General features: G+C 39.5%; 1 pseudogene; it reads left to right on the top strand.

Moving 5' to 3' along the window:
- LOC140187901 (uncharacterized) overlaps positions 1-20,162 on the top strand; it is a 54,167-nt pseudogene extending 34,005 nt beyond the window's left edge.
- The last annotated feature ends 264 nt before the right edge of the window (positions 20,163-20,426 follow it).

The raw sequence follows: 20,426 nt of genomic DNA, 5'->3' as shown, positions 1-20,426 counted from the left end.
AGGTACTGGTGACCCCTGTTTCCATCCAGGGGGTCAGTGTGGACATGCTGGAGGATTACAAGTACCTGGAGATACGAATTGACAATAAACTGGACTGGTCAAAGAACACTGAGGCTGTCTACAAGAAGGGTCAGAGCCGTCTCTATTTCCTCAGGAGACTGAGGTCCTTTAACATCTGCTGGAAAATGCTAAGAATGTTCTACGAGTCCTGGACTTATTTCCTGGCATAATTTACATATTACTATTTAATTATTTATGGTTTTATTACTATTTATTTATGGTGCAACTGTAACGAAAACCGATTTCCCCCGGGATCAATAAAGTTTGACTACGACTATGATTAAAATACAGATTCATCTCAGAATGACACACTGATGGATTTTGCCCATTTCAAGTGATTCAGCAGGCTGACCTTTCATTTCTATTACCTAACATTAGGGAGGGAGGGAACGTCCCTCCCTCGATGTTCCGTCCCCAACATTAACAAGGAAGTAACAGCTACAAAATGAGGCTGATGGTCCTACATTCTCTAAAGAACTGATGTAGAATACAAGCACACTTTTAAAGGGACCAATTGCTAGGATTTACTTCAAATGCTAGTTGCTGAAAAACAATTTGTTCAGGATTCTGAGAAGTCCTTTTAGCTCAGGAGGCGGGATCTAAACAAGGTAATTCTGGACACAAACAAGAGAAAGTCTGCAGATGCTGGAAATCCAAGCAACACACACAAAATGCTGGAGGAACTCAGCAAGTCATTCAGGAATTACTATTGTGCAGTTGGCAGAGAAAACGTGCTCCTCCAAGTATGGATTGTCTTTGTCTAATGCTGATTCGTAGATCCACTCATTAGCATTAACTGCAATTTCAAAGGGCTCTTTTAAAAAGCAGTTACTGATTTGATGGGTTAAAAAGATTGATGGAATCATCATCTCTGCCACATCTTCCCTTCCAGATGTTGTTCATGTTAAAGGGTGATTCACAAATAAAGCTGACGTGCAAAGCACAGTGGTACTTTGAGTGTGAGCAGTGAGTTTAACATTTTGATTTCTACCTTATGTTTGCCCTCTGAGCGGAGGGCGTGGACAGCCAGTTGTTTTGTATTTTTCAGAATGGCCTGGAGTTAAATCCTTGAATGTATTAAAAACATAGTGCTTTCAAAAATGGTTAGCTTTCAATAACTTTATCACCTATTTTCTTTTTTCTATCTACCACTTATTTAATGGACATTTCATATACAGTCCAAGTCACTGAAGACTGCTGGGCACATTGGGCCTGTACTGCTTTTCAGATCTCTTATTATTGCAGCAGGACTTTTTTTTATAACCCCTACTAGGATTTGAATAGTTAATAAAATGATAACTACAAAATTGGGAGAATTGACTTCCCCTGGTCAGTAGGTAGAAAGCTGAATACAATAAATTTAAGATGAAGACAGAAGATAGAAGGATTTGTATACGGAGTTTTTGTTAGGACTTGGAGAAGCACTAGCATTAAGAAGCAAGATCCAGCAAAGCATTCAGAATTTAAGTGCATAAGTATTTGAAAAGAAAATACAAAAACAGTGTGGGAAAAGACAGCAAAATGGAACCTAATGAAAAGCAGTCTCTGTTTATGATTGAAGTTCAAGCTTGGACACATGTGGCTAAAGCGTATGTGCTAATCTACGTGAAAGAATAATTCAAGTAATAATAATATTATAAGGGAGCTGGGAACTTTGGCTAATCTACAATTGAAATAATTTGTAATGCTCCATCAGAAATTCATGTAAAATGCTTGTTCAAGCAAATTAAAAAACATTGTCATTAATCACAGTAATTTAATGACAGATTTCCCTTAATTGGCAATTTCTTTATGAGGCAAAACCATTGGCAATCCATCCAGCTGATAGTACCAGGAAACTGCTCATCTTCCTGCAGAGGGCCTCATTGTTCTTAACAGAATTAAAGATTACATTCACATTGACTCCTCTGACCAGTTCATTATTATCAGGAGGGTCAAACTGCAGGGTAATTGCAGCTATTAAAAGACAAATGGGTGCAAAACAATTACATTAGAGAAAGGGAAAAGGAAGAAAGTTTAAATTGCAATAGAAGTGATATTAACTCAGATTTTTTGTTGCTGTTGTTGCCAGGTAAAAGATCAAATGAAGTATATAACTCTGCTAATCCTCTTTGGAAGCTTTTTAGGAAGATCATATAGGCAAAGACAATAATTGACATTAGAATTGCTGTGTGTATGCAAGATAGTAGTAGAAATTGTTTAATAATCTCACAACAGAGGAGATGGTGATGCACCCGTGAACAAGCTTACACAGAAAAACAAATTAAAATATTATGTATTGGGTTACGTCAACCTGGTTCAGTACCAAACTGGTCATGGTCAGCTCATGTGTGCACTTGTCGGGATGCAGAAAACCTATTTGCTGCCAAATCCAGAGTTCTGGTCTGGACAGTGACAGTGCCCAAAATGGTACAGTAATAGTTTGCCCCCCAAAACTTTCCTAATAGCCAGCAAAATTTGGGGTGGGGGTTGTTGCCAGCTGTAACAGTTTTAATTGTTTTTAATGGTTTTTAGATTTTTGACATTCATTAAAAAACATTGGAATTGCAGTAAATAGTTTGCAAACTTATAAGTTATGGAAGCTACTTTTTAAGCTAACTAAAATGCACAATTCACAACTAATTGAAACTGTTAAAGTGAAGAAATAATTATTTTAAAATGTATCATACGATCCTATTTGTCTCCTGTTTGTCTTTACATTTAGTGAGGATTGTATGATCAAAATCATTGGCAATATTCAGCACTATCTGTCCTATTACCAGAAGCACATGAATAAATTAATTGCTTAGACACATAAACTACCATACCAGTTGCCTTCTAAATCTTTTCCCTATGATCCTCATTAAATCTCAGATCCTATATTAGGCCCAGATTCAATGTACGGTCTACTCCATCCGTGCATCTTAATGAATAAGTATTCAGCACAATCTGGCCTATTAACAGAAGACAATGCAACATACAGTATGAACAAGTATTCACTTCCCATAAATACTACTGAATACAACCATTCCATTGTGTCTTATCTACTCCCAAGACCAAACGTGCTATAATTATCTTTAAATTATTGTATATACAAAAGTTACAATTAGGCTTTTGTAACAGAAAGATTTCTTTAAAACTCACTTTAAGTGATTTGAAATAAGGCCATAAGACCATAAAATATAGGAGCAGAATTAAGCCATTCTGCACATTGAGTCTGCTGTGTCATTCAATTAGAGCTGATTTGTTTTCCCTTTCAAACTCATTCCCCTGCCTTCGCCTCGTAACCTTTGACTGCCTTACTAATCAAGAACCTATCAACCCCAGCCGTAAATATATCCAATAACTTTGTTCATGAATATCACAGGTTCACTGCCATCTGGCTGAAGAAATTCCTCCTCACCTCTGTTCTAAAGGGACATCTTTCTCTTCTAAGACTGTGCTCTCTAATTCTATACTTTCTTACTAATGGAAGCATCTGCTCCACCTCTGCTCTATCTACATAAAAGTTGCTGGTGAACACAGCAAGCCAGGCAGCATCGCTAGGAAGAGGTACAGTCGACATTTCAGGCCGAGACCCTTCGTCAGCCCGAAACGTCGACTGCACCTCTTCCTAGAGATGCTGCCTGGCCTGCTGTGTTCACCAGCATCTTTTATGTGTGTTGCTTGAAATTCCAGCATCTGCAGATTTCCTCATGTTTCCGCTGTATCTAGGTGTTTTGATATTCGGTAGGTTTCAATGAAAGAAGATAGATGTGGAAAAATATCAGAAATTAAATATCATTTACACCATTTTGTAGTAAGATATGTGGTATTATTAAATAGGCAGTAAACTATTTTACATTGAAGTGTTATTGATAAAATATTGTTACTTCTTTCATTATAGTTGTGAGCTACCAGATAAAAATGTACTGTGGCGCCTTTCTGGACATAGAACATCCTATGATGATATCATTGTGTTTGTATGGGGCCAATGGAGATACAGGAGACAGAAGCCTTATTAAACCTTTTCACAAAGAAAAAAGAGATAGACAGGTACTTGATGTATCAATTGCCACAGATTTTACAGTATATACTTGTAAGGGGTGTCTTCTTTTATGTTACTTCTTTGTTATGTTAAATGCTGAGAAGGTTCTCTCGCTGCGGCTTGTTTGGGTTATATTATTGATAAGAGAGAAAATGAACCAATGGGTGTCCATGTTATTGTTTTTTGGGGTGATATTCTGTCTCATAAGGCTGGGAAACAGTGTTTTTGGCGGGCTTTTGGAGGAGAGACCGGGAGTAAGACGGACGTGCTGGGAGCGCTCTGGTCAATCACTTTGGGTGGTCCTGAGCTGCGAGTCGAGGGGGTCGGAGTGGATCACAGGATGAAGAAAGAAGGTCCCGGGGTATCTGAGCTCCAACTGTGTGCACGAAGAAATTGAACTTTGATAAGTCTGGCGCCTTTTTCTTTTCCTTTTATATTGTAACTCTATTAATCTCATAGTCCTAGTAAGATTTATAAAGTGTAATCTGTAAAATGTACATTGTGTGCTGGCTGATGATTGATGTTTGAGGCCGAATCAGGTGGCATTGCACAGCAACCGACGCAACCAGGAGACACGGTTGGGCGGCACACAGGGTTTCCCCTAGGTAAATTCGAGCCGATATAGCTGAGCGTTACATACTTTTTACCCTCCTTGGACAGGAATATGTTGATTTTTCCAATTGTTCAATTGTATTTCCTGTCATTGAGTCTAGCAGTCTTGACAATAATTGAGGGAACTATTATTAATAATCTAGATATAAGTTAACAAAGAAAAGCTAGCACAGATAAAAGTCTATTTGTTTTAACCAAATTGATTGAATTTTTTGGTATTAAGTGGCAAAGGTTGGGGGAGGGAATGAGCTCCCAGGGAAAAGCCACGGTGAGCAATTCTCTTGTACCGAGTCTGGCTCTGTGGCTCAGAAGAGAATGGGGAAGAAGAGGTGTGCAGTGGTGACAGGAGTTTCCATAGTCAGAGGAGTTGACAGGAGATTTTGTGGCCATAAAAGAGATACCCGGATGGCATGTGCACAACATTCTAAGGTGTGTGGGGGGGGTGAAATACAAAAGTTGTGGTACATATTAGTACCAACGACTTAGGTAGGAAAAGTGATGAAGTTCTGAAAAGAAAATGTTAGGTAGAGAACTGAAAAGCAGGACCTCAAGGGTAGCAATCTCTGGATTGCTGTCTGTGTCATACACCTTAAGAATAGGATGATCTTGCAGATGAATGCAAGGCTGTGGAATTGATGCAAGGGACAAGGTTTCAGATTTCCAGATCATTGCAATTTCTTCTGGAAAATGTATGACCTGTACAAAAAGATTGGGTTACACCAGAACTCGAGGACCATTATCCTTGTGGGCAGGTTTGCTAGAACTGTTGGGAAGGGTTTTAATTAATTTGGCAGAGGGATGGGAACTGGGGTGATAGGATTGAGGATGGGGCAGTAGGTTTGCAGTGAAACTATGAGGAGGGATAGGCAGATGATAGGGCAAAATTGCGGTCAGTGGGATGGGTTGAAGTGTAATATAGGTGTAAGTTCAAATAGGGTGTTGAATATAGGACTGAAAGTGTTACACAAACAAAATGCTGGAGGAACTCAGCAGGACAGGCAGCATCTATGGAAATGAATAAATAATCAATATTTCACGCCGAGACCCTTCTTCAGGACGGTTAGCTTATGGTGACTACTGACATTTGAAAGGGCTTGGTTTGGGGACCACTTCTTTTCACATTATACATCAATGATTCCTATGACAGAATTGATGGATTTGTGGCAAAGTTTGCAGACAATACAGAGACAGGTAAAGGACCAAGTAATGTTGGGAAAGCAGGCAGTGTGCAGAAGAACTTAAATAGATTAGGAGAATGGGCAAAGAAGTGGCAGATGGAATATAGTGTAGGGATGCGTATAGACATGCAGTTTGGTAGAAGGAGTAAAGGCGTACAATGTTTTCTACGTGGGGAGAAAATACAAAAATCAGAGGTGCAACAGGACTTGTAAGTCCTCATGCAGAATTCCCTCAAGGTTAACTTGCAGATTGAATCGGTGGTAAGTAAGACAAATGCAATGTTAGCATTTATTTCAAGAGAACTAGAATATAAAAACAAGGATGTAATGCTGAAGCTTTATAAGGCATTGATTAGGCCTCACTTGAAGTATTGTGAGCAGTTTTGGGCCCCTTTATGAAGAAAGGATGTGCTGACATTGGAGAGGGTCCAAAGGAGATTCATAAGAATAATTCTGAGAATGAAAGGTTAACTTTTGAGGAGAGATTTCAATGTTTCTTGGCTGGTGCTCACTGAAGTTTAGAAGAATGGGGAGGATCTCATTGAAACCTAACAAAAGCCCTAGAGAGTCTGGATATGGAGTTGATGTTTCCAACAGTGGGTGGGTCTAGGACCAGAAAGCGCAGCCTCAGAGTAGAACAGGGATGAGGAGGAATTTCTTTAGCTAGATGGAGCTGCCACAGATGCTGTGGAGGCTAAATCATTGGATGTACTTAAAGCAGAGATTGATATGTTCTTGATTCATAAGGACATCAAAGGTTCTGGGAAGAAGGCAGGAGAAGGGGCTGAGAGATATATCAACCATGATGGAATGGCAGGGCAGACTCGATGACTGACTGGTCTAATTCTGCCCCAATGTCTTGTGGTCTAATGAGGGCAATATAGTTAATGATGTTCTTTCAAAATATGTTTAATGCAGTACAGTACCACATAATTAGCTTGTCAGTAAACTCAAGCTTTATAGATATAAAATTTGTTTGGAGATCAGAAGAAAAGAAATGGTGATCAGTTGTTGCTCACACTGGAAGAAGGCATGCAGTGATGTCCTCCAAGGATTTGTACTAGAATGACTACAATAGGCTAATGATTGTGGCTTGGATGTGCAACCCTCATTGCAAACTATAGCAAACAATGAGGAGGATAGTGATGAACTTCAAAGAAATTTGGACAGTCTGAAGAAATACATGGATATGTGACAAGAAGTTCTTTGGAGCAAAGAAAGTTAAGGAGAAATGAAATGCAAGTATTCCAAATCATGCGGGATCTAGAAAGAACAAGATAAAGAAACTTCCCATTCACAGAAGAGTCAAGAAACAGAATACATAGATTTCATTTATTGATAAGAAAACCAAACAAGTCTTGGGGAAACATCTTTCAGGAGTGCATCATTTGACATGGATACTAGAAGTTTATTCAATAATAATGAAGAAATGGGCAATGAAAATAAGTTGTAGAGCTGCAAGGAAAGAGCTACAGAATGTGATGAATTAGATTGTCCTTACAAAAGTCCGGCACAAACTTGAGAGGTTTCTCCTCTGCTGTAACAAATCTACAATCCATACTTGAACAAAGATTGTGTTCTTTTTCCAGGGGTATTTGTTTGAAGTTAATGCTGTGCAGCTGGGGAGTCTACATACCCTGGAATTGCATGTCAGCAGTATAAGCAGTAAGTTCAATTATTGTCAACATAGTAGAACAATTTATACCTTAGTTAAGTTAATGCTGCCCCAATTTCTTTCACCCACGTTAGAGCATTTACACTCTCAGGCTCTTTGGCAAGACGGATTATTACACTTCCCTAAAAAATGATGAACACAATTTCATTGTTGTGCCTTGAGTTTACATAAACAGTATTTTAAGTGCTTGCTCTTTCCTTGCCATCAAATGGCATTTGAAAGCTTTGCCAAACTCGTGAACTTAAACACAGATAGATATCTTGTGAAAGACAGCTGAAGTTCAGTTTTGTTTTGAGGTCTAATTCTTGGCTGTAGTACTTTCCTTGAAATCAATAGAACTGAATTTCAAAAGCAGAATACAACAAGGATATTTTATTTAGTACAAGTGACTAGGCATGGTTTTCTAGTCCTTGATCTCAGTCAAGAGAAAATCTGCAGATGCTGGAAATCCAAGCAACACACACACAAAATGCTGGAGAAACTCAGCAGGCCAGCAGCATCTATGGAAAAAAACAGTCAACGTTTCAGGCCATGACCCTTCAGCAGGACTGAAGAAGGAACATAGAACATAGAAAACCTACAGCACAATTCAGGCCCTTCGGCTCACAAGGCTGTGCTGAACATGTCCTTACCTTAGAAATTACCTAGGGTTACCCATAGCCCTCTATTTTTCTGAGCTCCATGTACCTGTTCAGGAGTCTCTTAAAAGACCCTATTGTATCTGCCTCCACCACCGTCGCTGGCAGCCCATTCCAAGCACTTACCATTCTCTGCGAAAAGAACTTACCCCTGACATCTCCTCTGTACCTACTTCCAAGCACCTTAAAACTGTTCCCTCTCATGCTAGCCATTTCAGCCCTGGGAAAAAGCCTCTGACTATCCACCCGATCAATACCTCTCATCGTCTTGGAAAGGAAAGATGCCAAGTAGATTTAAAAGCTAGGGGAGGGGAGAGAGAAACACAAGGTGATAGGTGAAACTGGGAGGGGGAGGAATGAAGTAAATAGCTGGGAAGTTGATTGATTGGTGAATGAGATACAGGGCTGGAGAAGAGAGAGTCCGATGGGTGAGGATAGAAGGCCATGGAAGAAAGAGAGAGGGGAGCACTGGAGGGAGGTTGTGGGCATGCAAGGAGGTAGGGTGACAGAAGGAAAAGGGGATGGGGATTGGTGAAGGAGAGGGCAGGAGAGCATGACCTGAAGTTCGAGAAATCAATGTTCATGCCATCAGGTTGGAGGCTACCCAGATGGAATATACGGTGTTGTTCCTCCATGCGACTGTGGCTTCATTGTGACAGTAGAGGAATGAGAATGGGAAGTAGAATTAAAATGGGTGGCCACTGGGAGATCCTCCTTTTTCTGGTGGATGGAGCATAGGTGCTCAGAGAAACAGTCTCCCAATCTACATCGAGTCTCACCAATATACAGGAGCTCACACCGGGAGCACTGGACACAGCCTATAATCCCAACAGACTCACATGTGAAGTGTCACCTCACCTGGAAGAAATGTTTGGGGCCCTGAATAGTAGTGAGGGAGGAGGTGTAGGGGATGTTGTAGCACTGATTCCGCTTGCAAGGATAAGTACCAGAGGGAGATCAGTGGGTTAGTGTTCCTCTTGTCCTCACCTACCACCTCATCAGCTTCAGCATCCAGCACGTATTTCTCCACCACTTCCATCATCTCCAAAGGGATCCCACTACGAGGCACACCTTTCCCTCCCCCCCGCCCCCACTTTCTACTTTCCGTAGGGATCGCAGCCCATGCGGCTCCCTTGTCCATTCAACCCTCCCCACTGATCTCCCTCCTGGCACTTATCCTTGCAAGCTGAACAAGTGCTACACCTTCCCGTACACCTCCTCCCTCACCACCATTCAGGGCCCCAAACAGTCCTTCCCGTTGAGGTGACACTTCAACTATGAGTCTGTTGGGGTCATATACTGTGTCCAGTGCTCCAAGTGTGGCCTCCTGTAAGATCAGTGAGACTCGCCGAGCACCTATACTCCATCTGTCAGTAGAAGCGAGATCTTCTAGTGGCCACCCATTTTACTTCCACTTCCCATTCCCATTCCGATGTCAATCCATGGTTTCCTCTACTGTCGTGATGAGGCCACGCTCAGGTTGGAGGAACAACACCTTATATTTTATCTGGGTAGCTTTCAACCTGATGGCATGAACATTGATTTCTCGAACCTCCAGTAACGGCTCCGCTGCCCTCTTCTTCACCAGTCCCCATCCCCTTTTCTCTCTCTCACCTTATTTCCTTGCCTGCCCACCACCTCCCTCTGATGCTGCCCCCCCACAGCCTTTTCCTTCTTCCATGGCCTTCTACCCTCACCTATCAGACTCCCCCTTCTCCAGCCCCGTATCCCTTTCACCAATCAACTTCTCAGCTACTTACTTCATCCCTCTCCCTCTTGGTTTCACCTATCACCTTGTGTTTCTCTCCTCCCGCACTTTTTAAATCTACTCCTCATCTTCCTTTCTTCAGTCCTGCAGAAGGGTCACGGCCCAAAACGTCGACTGTATTTCTTCCATAGATGCTGTCTGGCCTGCTGAGTTCCTCCAGCACTTTGTGTGTGTTCCTTGATCTCAGTGTTTTTTTTTGCCTTTGTTAAACTCACTGCCTTATTTCCTTGTTACAGTAGTGACTACATCTCAAGACTATTCCATTTCCTGTAAATGATTTGGGACATTTTGAGCCTGCCAACTGTGTACAGTAATCAAGTTCTTGCTACCCTCAGTCTAATCTGAATTGAAGGATTACGCATGAGCTGTGGGTTTTGGAATGCTAATGGCTTGTTCAATGGGAACCAAATCTTTACATACCTTGCATCATTTTGGCACCAGGAATGTTTGTTTGGATCCCTAAGGGGAGAAGTGGGCCAGTTTGTGAAAGCTGGTTTTCCAACAGCTGGTCTGCCATTGGTGGTTGACTGGAACAAAGAATGTGTACACACCTGCGTGACTCCCCGCCTGAGACCTCAGGGGAATGGAAATAAACAGAATCAGGCTTGGTCTGTTACAGGAACACGCAGGCTGGGGCTGCAAACATCAAACAATGTGTTTGTTTCTTCCTTTTTAACAACTTTCTAGGGGTTTTCATTAAACAATTATCATTCTGTAAATAATTTGCCCAGAAAGCTGTGCACACAGTGAGCTGGCTGATAAAGCCAATGTCCTCAGAAGGAAGTTGGAAGAGGTACAAAGCCATTAGGTTGTAGAACCACAATGACCTTCACCAGCACAGGTATTGTAATGTGTTGTTAGGCTCCAACTTATTCCAACAGGAGATATAAAATCATACCATAATTATATGCATTTTTGTTCAGTTAAGAAATGAAGTTTGAATCGCTGTTAGAATTATTTAATTTCTTTTCCAGGCATCAAGCTATATATCAAAGAGATATACGTAACTGAAGTTAGCTACCCAAGGAAGGTTTATGCCTTTACAGTAAATGAGTGAGTAAGATTCCCAGTTCACTGCTGATGATTCAGCATTAAAAGGGATTGGGATTGTATGATTACAGCATTAAAAAGGGACCATTGGACATGTTGTGCAATCAGATTCTTTGTCAAACAAAAACATTCTGTTCATTCCACCTACTTCTGTGGTGGTACCAACTGTCCAATTTCTTTTGAAACCTACTATATGATTCTACTGCCATTAAAGAGGGTGCATTCCACATCATAATGCATTGAAAGTTCTTGTCATGTTGTAGCCGTTAGATGAGGAATGAGTTAGAAGTTAGATGCTGAACTCAGTCTCAAAAGAATGCACAATGATCATGAGATGAAATCTATATTATTATTTTTATTCCTTTGTGCATCAGTATGGTTGGGGTATTATTGGGTTTTAGCTTCCCTTTTATCAGTGTGGCGAGAATGATATAGTGTTAGGCTGGAATAAAGCATAAGTTAATTATGAAATGGGGGAATTGGAATTGTGTTCATTGTATCTAAAGCCCAGTGAGATACAGTATACTCGGACAAAAGGAGTGTTCTGTGGTTCCTGTTCCCTTCAATTTTCTATAAATGCTGGCAAAATCTGAGCTCAAATGCCAGCAACTCTGGGCAACACATACCAAACCAAAGCAAATCTTGAAATTTGTTCTTCCATTTACTCCTGCACAGCAATCCAGGCAGCAGAAGGTGCCACAGTTTTCATTAATTATTTTTTGTTCTCTTGCTGTGAGTTGTGGATCAGACTTAAAAGCCAGAAGGTACCCTATAAGCTCTTGTTTCCTGATGAATATATTTTGGTTTGGAGTGATGATTCAAATACTGAAAGCAGTCCAGTCTGGAAGAGGAAGAATACCTCATTGCTATTTCCTAGATGGTGGGCAGAGCACATTATGATTCTTTGAACATGGTCACATACCAGTTTTATTTTCAAGCAGTGGAAACACTTGTAGCATGTGTTTGAATTCACCGTATTGCTACAAATATGAGGTGAGTGCAGTCAGTGGGACCTTACAGCCCTAGCAAGCTTACAATCCTCATGAGATATCTGGGTTATGAAGCTTGGAGATCCACTTTCTTGCAGGAGTTTACAGGGAAAAAAGAAATACAGAATATTGTGGGGAAAAAAACTATATATAAATGAAGACTGACAAACACCAATAGCCAAAGAAGACAAACTGTGCAAATGAAATAATATTTGGAACATGAGATGTGAAGTGTTCTTGAAAGTGAGTCTGCAGGTCATAGAATGAGTTCAGAGTAGTGATGAACAAAGTTATCCACACTTGTTCTGGTTGTAGGGTAGTAACTGTTCCTCAACCTGGTGGTGAAGGACATAAGGCTTCTATATGTCCTGCCCAGTGGTAGTAGTGAGAAGAGGCCATGGCTGGATGCCACTAATGTACATTTTGTGGTCATAGTCCTCAAAATCCCATTAACAATTTAAAATAAAAACAAAGCTAAGAAATGTTTTAGATTATTTTCCAATTGTGAGGTTTGAGAGGAGAAGCCACCACAGGCCCTTCTCAAGCATTACTAATTATATTTGACAGAGAATAGATTCAGTAGCTGCCTTCTCTGATAACATCGAAGAAAGATCTGTTGATGTATATTTGGCCAGAGATTCAGTGATAGGTGTTACGTAGCCCGTAACTGGGTTGCCAAACCAGCAGAAATGGACCACTTAGTTGGAGTCTGGTTAACAGAAATTAATAAAGTTTTATTAAAGAAATGAGCAACACAGTATTCTAATCATAAGGATATAAATGCAACAGGTTAGCAATGATAAAACACACATGTACACAGAACTAGGGTAATAGGAATCAATCAAGCTCTATCGCAGTCTAGGGGTAAAATGATCAGTCTCAAGTGACGAAGAGTTCAGTTCAGCTTAGTACAGTTAGCAGTAATCGCTGTTGTGCCGTTGGAGAGAGAGAGAGAGATAATATGCAAATCTGATTCAGACAGACCTTTGTTCTTCGCAGTTAGCTTTCAGGCGAACCCTTTTAATGTCTTCTGTGGTCACCGACTGTGACCCCTCCGTTCCGGATACGACCGTTCTTCCGTGGTGAACCTGGCACCCAGGCAAGGGCGGACACACACACCAGGTTCCCACCGATCGTACCATTTCACCCTGTGCATCTATGGTCAGTTCCCGCAACCAGACCTCCAAACTCCCACCAACTTGTGGGGGCACACCGCTCTTCCAGAGTCTCGTTATCTCGTGATCTCGTGGTGTGTCGTGCCTTAGCAGACCTGTTCCTTTTATTCCCCTGCTGGGGTATCGCCTGTGCATTAAACTTCAAACAGTTCAGGTTCAAAGCAACCGGTCTGTCAATACTCTTAATTGTGTTTCTCTTCCGTTATCTCTCTCTCCTCTCTCATTAACATTTTGAACGCTTCTCCATTGTCTCCCTTATCTCTCTCATCAGTATCAATCTTCTGATAACTTGGTTTGTCGTCACATAGGCAATTAACCATTAGTAATGTTGGTTAGAAACATAGAAAAACCTACAGCACAATACAGGCCCTTTGGCCCACAAAACTGTGCCAAACATGTCCCTACCTTAGAAATTACTAGGTTTACCCATAGCACACTGTTTTACTAAGCTCCATGTACCTATCCAAAAGTCTATTAAAAGACCCTATCATATCCGCCTCCACTACCATCGCCGGCAGCCCATTCAATGCACTCACCACTCTGCGTAAAAAAACCTACCCCTGACACCTCCTCTGTACCTACTCCCCAGCACCTTAAACCTATGTCCTCTTGTGGCAACCATTTGTTCTGAGTAATAAATGCTGTTTACAGGGTTTTACTTCTTTATGCACTGTGTAATGTGATTAAAAACTTGAAGGAGGTTCCAAGATGACTGTCTATGAAGAGTCAGGGACTAAAGAGAATAAACTTTTGGAAGTCCTTATATCTTGCATGTGATTGTCTAAACACTCTGTAAATGGACTGTTGCACAAAATATGGATAATTGGAATCCACAGGAAACATATGTTGTACAGGACAGAAATCTATAATTCACCCACTGGCCATTTCCGCTACTTCAGAACATAGGCAGGTACAAAGGGGAATTGCAAAGCTGGACATATGCATCTAAGTAAGATTTTGGACCTAATTTTAACAGAGGCACTGCTCTCACAACAATTCAAAGGCAATTAACTATTTCTGAAATTTAATCACTGTGTTTCCCTTAATAAAAAAACAACAAATAATGGACAGAGTTTTCTTTTATGTTGGTCATTTCATTAAATTAATTGTATGTTGTGATTTCATTTCCAGGCATTTTATTGTTTATTCCAAAGAGCTACCAATTATTAAGAAAATTCCATTGTCTGGCATGGTTAGCAATGAACGTGCAAAATCGCTTGATATGTTTTCCATTAAAGATTCAAGTAGTGAAGGAGCCCTCAGAAGAATAAGTGAATACTTGGTCAAAGTCTACACTGGTGAACATTTTGGAGAGGGTGCAAATGCCAAGGTTTACATTGTCCTATTTGGTGACAAGGCATATTCAAACAGGATTCTTTTAACAGAAACATATGATCATCGGAATCCATTTGAAAAAGGTCAGGTAAGAAGTACCTCAATGTAGCCAGAGCAAAAAAAATGTGATCAGTTTGTATTTTACATTTTTTTTATTTGATATGCTCTGATAATTTCTCAGGTTGACATATTCAATATCACCACAGATCTGTTGGGTAGCTTATATAAAATTGAAATTGGTTTTGAAGAGGAAAACACTGGTAAGTAAATCTTTGAAGCAACATTAAATACAGTTTAATCTGCTTTAGTTACAGAAACCACAAAGTAAATAATAACATGTAAATCATTGTCAAACTTTCTAAGTAGTTACTATTTCTTCACAGGAAATAAGTGGTACCTTGAAAAGATAGAAATAACTAATCTAGCAAATAATGAAATCCATGTTTTTCCATGCAACAGGTATGTTAAAGATATTAAAAAAACACTACAATGTAAGATGAAAATGTTTTAATAATAAATAAATTAATTCATTAAAGTTTGACCTTTCAGTCTACCTCATCATGGCTCTTTCCCACTAATTTGTCTACCTGCACTGCACTTTCTCTATAAAAGTAATTATATATCTGCATTCTGTTATTGATTTTCCTTTTGCTCTACTTCAATGTACCTTATGTTTGGAATGATCTGTCTGGATAGCGTGTAAAACAAAGTTTTTCACTGTATCTTGGTATATGTGACAATAATAAGCCAATTATCAATGTTGTGAAAGCACTCTGCAGTAAACCCAGTTGATATATCTTTTTCAATGTTACACAAATAAGGCATTACAATAAGGCAGATGTTACAGAAAGAATGCTGTTATATTATTGCAAATTGTTAGAAGATGGTTATACATTAACGAGCCAGTTTAAACTAATAGCAAGACAATCAACATTCCAGGAATTCCAAAATCCTGGTTCCAATTGCTGATAATTTAAAACATTTGCATTTTGGGGATAGGATTTATCATTCACAGAGTATTGGAGTATTCAACAACAGAACATTTTAGTCCATTGCCTGTAAATACAATATCCTTGTGCTGTCATAGGCTACTTTTAGAGACAGTTAGGGACATTATTTTTTGGTGATGCAGAGATGCATCAGAGAAGCCAGAGCCCGAGGATCCAGTTCCTTGTGAACAATGAAAACCAGCAAAGGTAGGGTATCGCATTTTCACACAACACAGAAATCTCTGAAGTGTCAGGAGATACAGATTGAACCTACATCAATAGGAAATAATTCCACTCACACAATATCAAGCTTCTTTAGGAATAGCAGCATCACATCAATCATGACTTTCATGTGGCATTGCCACACTGATTTCGTTTTAAAGAAAACACCATGCCACCACAATTTCAACTATAAAGGCAATTGTTCATCAGAGACTGAATCAAGACTGAAAATACATTTTTTAGGACACTGGATAACTGCTTGAATGAATGTCATTCCTCTGCCTAAACTACAAATGAACATGCAATTAGAATTCAAAATGTATTTATTTGTTGAGATATAGAGCAGAGTAGGCCCTTCCTGTTCTTCAAGCTGCGCTGCCCGGCAACCCCTGATTTAACCCTAATCACAGGACAATTTACAATGACAATTAACCTACCACCAGTACGTCTTTGGAACGTAGGAGGAAACTGGAGTACCTGCAGGAAATACACAGGGAGAACACACAAACTTTTTACAGTCAGTGGTGGGAATTGAACCCCAGTCGCTGTGCACTGTAAAGTATTGTGCTAATCACTGCACTACCCGGCTGCTCTATTCTCAGGAGCCTTGAAGATTTTGAGAATAAGTTCCCAAAGACAACACATTTCACAGAAAGTACTTCATGCAGATTTTGAAGGTGTATGAGCCCAAAGCAGCAGGAAATCAGATTGATGAGTATTTGCAATTGTTACAGAATATAGATGAGATATTGATGACATCAATTTTCGTATTGAACAATGTTCTTGTCTGGTCCATCTTATTGTAATAACCTCCTCCAACCTTGTAACACATTGCAACATTTATGCTTCGCTATTCTTTAGTCTTGAGCAATGCCAAATCATACCTTTGGTAGTTATATATTTTAATGCCCAGTACCTAATATTGTATCTAGAGTTTCTTCCCAAACTCCACCCGCCTTTCTTTCTTTCATTAAGATAACATTTTAAACCTACACCTTTCAATGGGGTTTTGGTTATTGGCTGTATTGTCATCTTCCTTGACTGCTTTTATTTGATAATGCATTTTTTGATGCATCGTGACATAGCTTTGCAATGTTATAGCTGTTCTCTGAATCAATGCTGGCCTACAAAAGCACACATTAAAATGTTAATACCAGTTGTTCGTGAAGTGATGCTGAACTGCAGTTCACTGTGGGGTGGTTTTCCACAGCCTACTTAATATGTTCAAACCTGGTGAATATACTGGAAGCTCCACCAGATGACATTTTCATATTTATTAGCACAGTTGAAATTCTGGAAGACGAATAATGGTACAGTGTCATTTTCAAATGTTTCTTATGTAGGTACTGACCCACAAAAGCACTCATGAAAATGTTATTACTAATTGCTTGTCTGGGCATGGGGCGGGAATGTGTATCTTGGCAAAGGAAGATGAGTGGCTCCTTTTACCCACTGAACTGTAATAGTTGGAACACCTTTCAACTTCTTGTAGTGAGGTACAGTACATACAATTCTACTGGTTTGATAGATTGCTTGAGTTTCTTACAGAATGGTGTCCTCTGTAAGGAATGCAGCTGTAAAGAATGGTCATTCCCTCTCTGTTCCTCAACATTTCAACTGCCATATCCATATTTTCACTCTGATTAATGTTGTATTTGGCCTCATGCAATGTCCTAAATGATCAAGTAAACTTAAGTAGCTGTGGTATGAATTAATGTCTCACTGTCACCCCTTCTGATTTTTGTGAATTATTCCCTTTGCGTATGCTGTGCTGTGATTGAGATCACAGGAGAGACACTGAAGCTGCTGATGTAGAAGTCTTTACTCAGCATGACAAGCAAGCGCTCTCATGGAGATCCTTTCAGTAGAGTCTCACAAACTCATAAGTACATCACATTTTTATACCCTTAAAGCCAGAGGTAACAGCAGGTGATTCAATACAATTCCAGTAGTTACAATCACATTGTTTGCTTCAATATTTTGGTTGACAATGCTTCCTTTGAATTACATATGTAAGGTAGGAAACAGTCCTAAATATTCAAAAATCCCGGCTGGGATAAACAATTTTCACAGATATTCTAAAAACTTCTGAAGACAGGGAACCAGATGCCAGAGTACATTATAGATCAGCTATTTATTGCAACTATAACTGTGACCATGTTTGATATGCTAAGTGACAACATCAGTCTGGTCTGCCAGCTTGACCTCAGTCACAATGGTGCAAATAACCTAGCCAATGTTGCCTGGATTTACGCAGGCCCAATTAACAGAACTCCTATTGTCTTAACATTTGGCTGATGCATATGCAAAAGTCTCATGGTCACTATTTTACAAACCATATCTCTTAGTCTGTAGCCAGCTTTTGCTCCACAGACAGTGTAAATGCATGGTCTTAACTTCAATTTACTACTTGTAATTTACAATTCATATCAAGAATGGAAGACTGTTTCTAGTTTGAATTATTATCTGCTATATTCACATAACTCCAGAATACTCCCCGACAGAATATGTCTTGCATCTGATGACTGATATAAGATCTATCATACCAATTCAATAATTGCCATCTACACTCATGAAAAAATCACCTGTAGCAGTTTTCTGTCAAATTTGAGGTACGTCAATGGATAGATTCACTCAATGAGTTGGAATTCTGGAATTGACTCCTATAACATGACCCAAGATCCCAATCAGGACTGCTAAAACTAAAGAGAAATACATGCGGACATTACAGGCATAATACAACCCCTGTAATGGTCATTGCATGTCAGGTAGATCTGAGAGTTCACTGCATTATAACAGTGATATCATTTAGTTATGATATAGAGTAATAAAAATAAAATACAGGTTGAGCACCATTTATCCAAAATTCAAAATCCAAAATTTTTTTGAGCATTGACATGACGTTACAAATGTAAATTCCACAAGATGCTGGGTCTCAGGTGACATGCAGAACGCACCACAGACAGTTCTGAAAAGTGACCTCCCATATGAACCGAAGTTAATGAAAAATAGAAAAAAATACTGCATAAAGTGAAAAATGAAAATCTCAATCACGTAGTGAAAGAGTGGATTCATCAGCATCGGACTGAACATATGCCACTCGACGGTATGCTGATCATGAAACAAGCAAAGATCTATCACAACAAACTGAAAATTGAAGGTAATTGTGAATATTCAGCAGGCTGGTTGCAGAAATTTAAGAAAGGCCATGGCATTAAATTTTTAAAGATTTGTGGTGATAAAGTGTCTGCTGATCACGAAGCAGCAAAGAAATTCATTGATGAGTTTGCCAGGATTGAAGCCGATGAAAATTTAATACACTGAGCGGCTGCACCAGTACATACAGTATGTGTGATGAACAAGTGTAAGACAAAGGTTGCTTATGGGTAGCACATAAATTCAGAATCAGGGATGATGGCAACGCAAAACAGCCACTACCTGTCCATCTATGTAGGAGGCCAAGGTAGTGATAGCTTACCTTTCTGAAGGTTCAATGTACAAATTACTGTTTCATGCTGAAAGTTATTTTAAAAATTATATGAAACTTTCTGCATTGTACGCTATGTGTATAAGATGAACATGTAATGTAAACAGAATTCTTGTTTAGACTTGGGTTCCATACCCAAGGTTTCTCATTATATAGGTACAAAAAATCCGAAATCAAAATCTGAAAAAAAAAACAACCAAAACCTGAAGTACTTCTGACCATAAGCACTTTGGATAAGGAATGCTCAACCTGTACAAATTTTCAGCAGAATAATCATTTGCAGTGAAAGGAGGTATTTATTGAAAGAAGAGAACACGACCATATCCAAAAGTTTGTGGGTTCTTAGAGATAGGTGATACTGATGGAACAACAGAGTCAGGAAGGTCTAAGGCAGAAATTTCATTCTCTCAAAGGTTAACAATGTCTTATTCATTTGAATAAGCTCCCCAGTTTCTGAAATAATATGTAACACTTCACAGTACTGCAAGCAGTAGTTTAGGTCTTTGGAATTTCCCATTGAGCAATGACTGGTTTGAAAGGAATAAAGGAACACAGGAGCAGCACACGCAAAATGCTGAAACACTGAGCCGTGCTGAAGGGTTTCGGCCGGAAATGTCAACTGTACTCTTTTCCATAGATGCTGCCTGGCCTGCTGAGTTCCTCCAGCATTTTGTGTGTATTACTAGGATTTCCAGCATCTTCTGATTTTCTCTTGTTTGTGAAAAGAACACAGGGACATTCTATGGTCCATCAATTGTAATGATGTGTTTAAGGAGAAAGGCTCTTCACTTGTAGCATACTGCAAAGTGCTTTTTTTTCTTTTCACACTTACCCTTGAAATATCTGATCATTTCATGTAACGTGCTTTATTACTTGATAATAAATGCAATTTGTCAGCAATTTTACTTTTATTTCAGATGGCTCAGTCTGGATTCAGGAACAATGGCACAGCTTTACATCACAGGTTTGTACTTATGATCTTACAGTCTGGTGTCTTAGCACCACTGAAATGAGTGAAGTGTCTCATTTTGGCATTCATTATTATTAACTCAATTAAAAAATGTGCTCATGGTTATGCAGCACTGTTCCTTAAATTAAGTTTTGAGCACTTTCTAATTTCAAATTTCTAGTGTTTGCAATTTTTATTCCACTACTATTCATTTGCTTGCCCAGTCTATATGTACATTAGAGTCCCCTGTTATTATTATACTACCATTCTTGTGTGCAATGCCCTCCGTAATT

This window comes from Mobula birostris, chromosome 1, assembly GCF_030028105.1.
Source record: "Mobula birostris isolate sMobBir1 chromosome 1, sMobBir1.hap1, whole genome shotgun sequence".
Classification (NCBI taxonomy): Eukaryota; Metazoa; Chordata; class Chondrichthyes; order Myliobatiformes; family Myliobatidae; genus Mobula; species Mobula birostris.
Note: the sequence above shows the minus strand (reverse complement) of the source record. Positions and strands in the feature narration are given on the sequence as shown.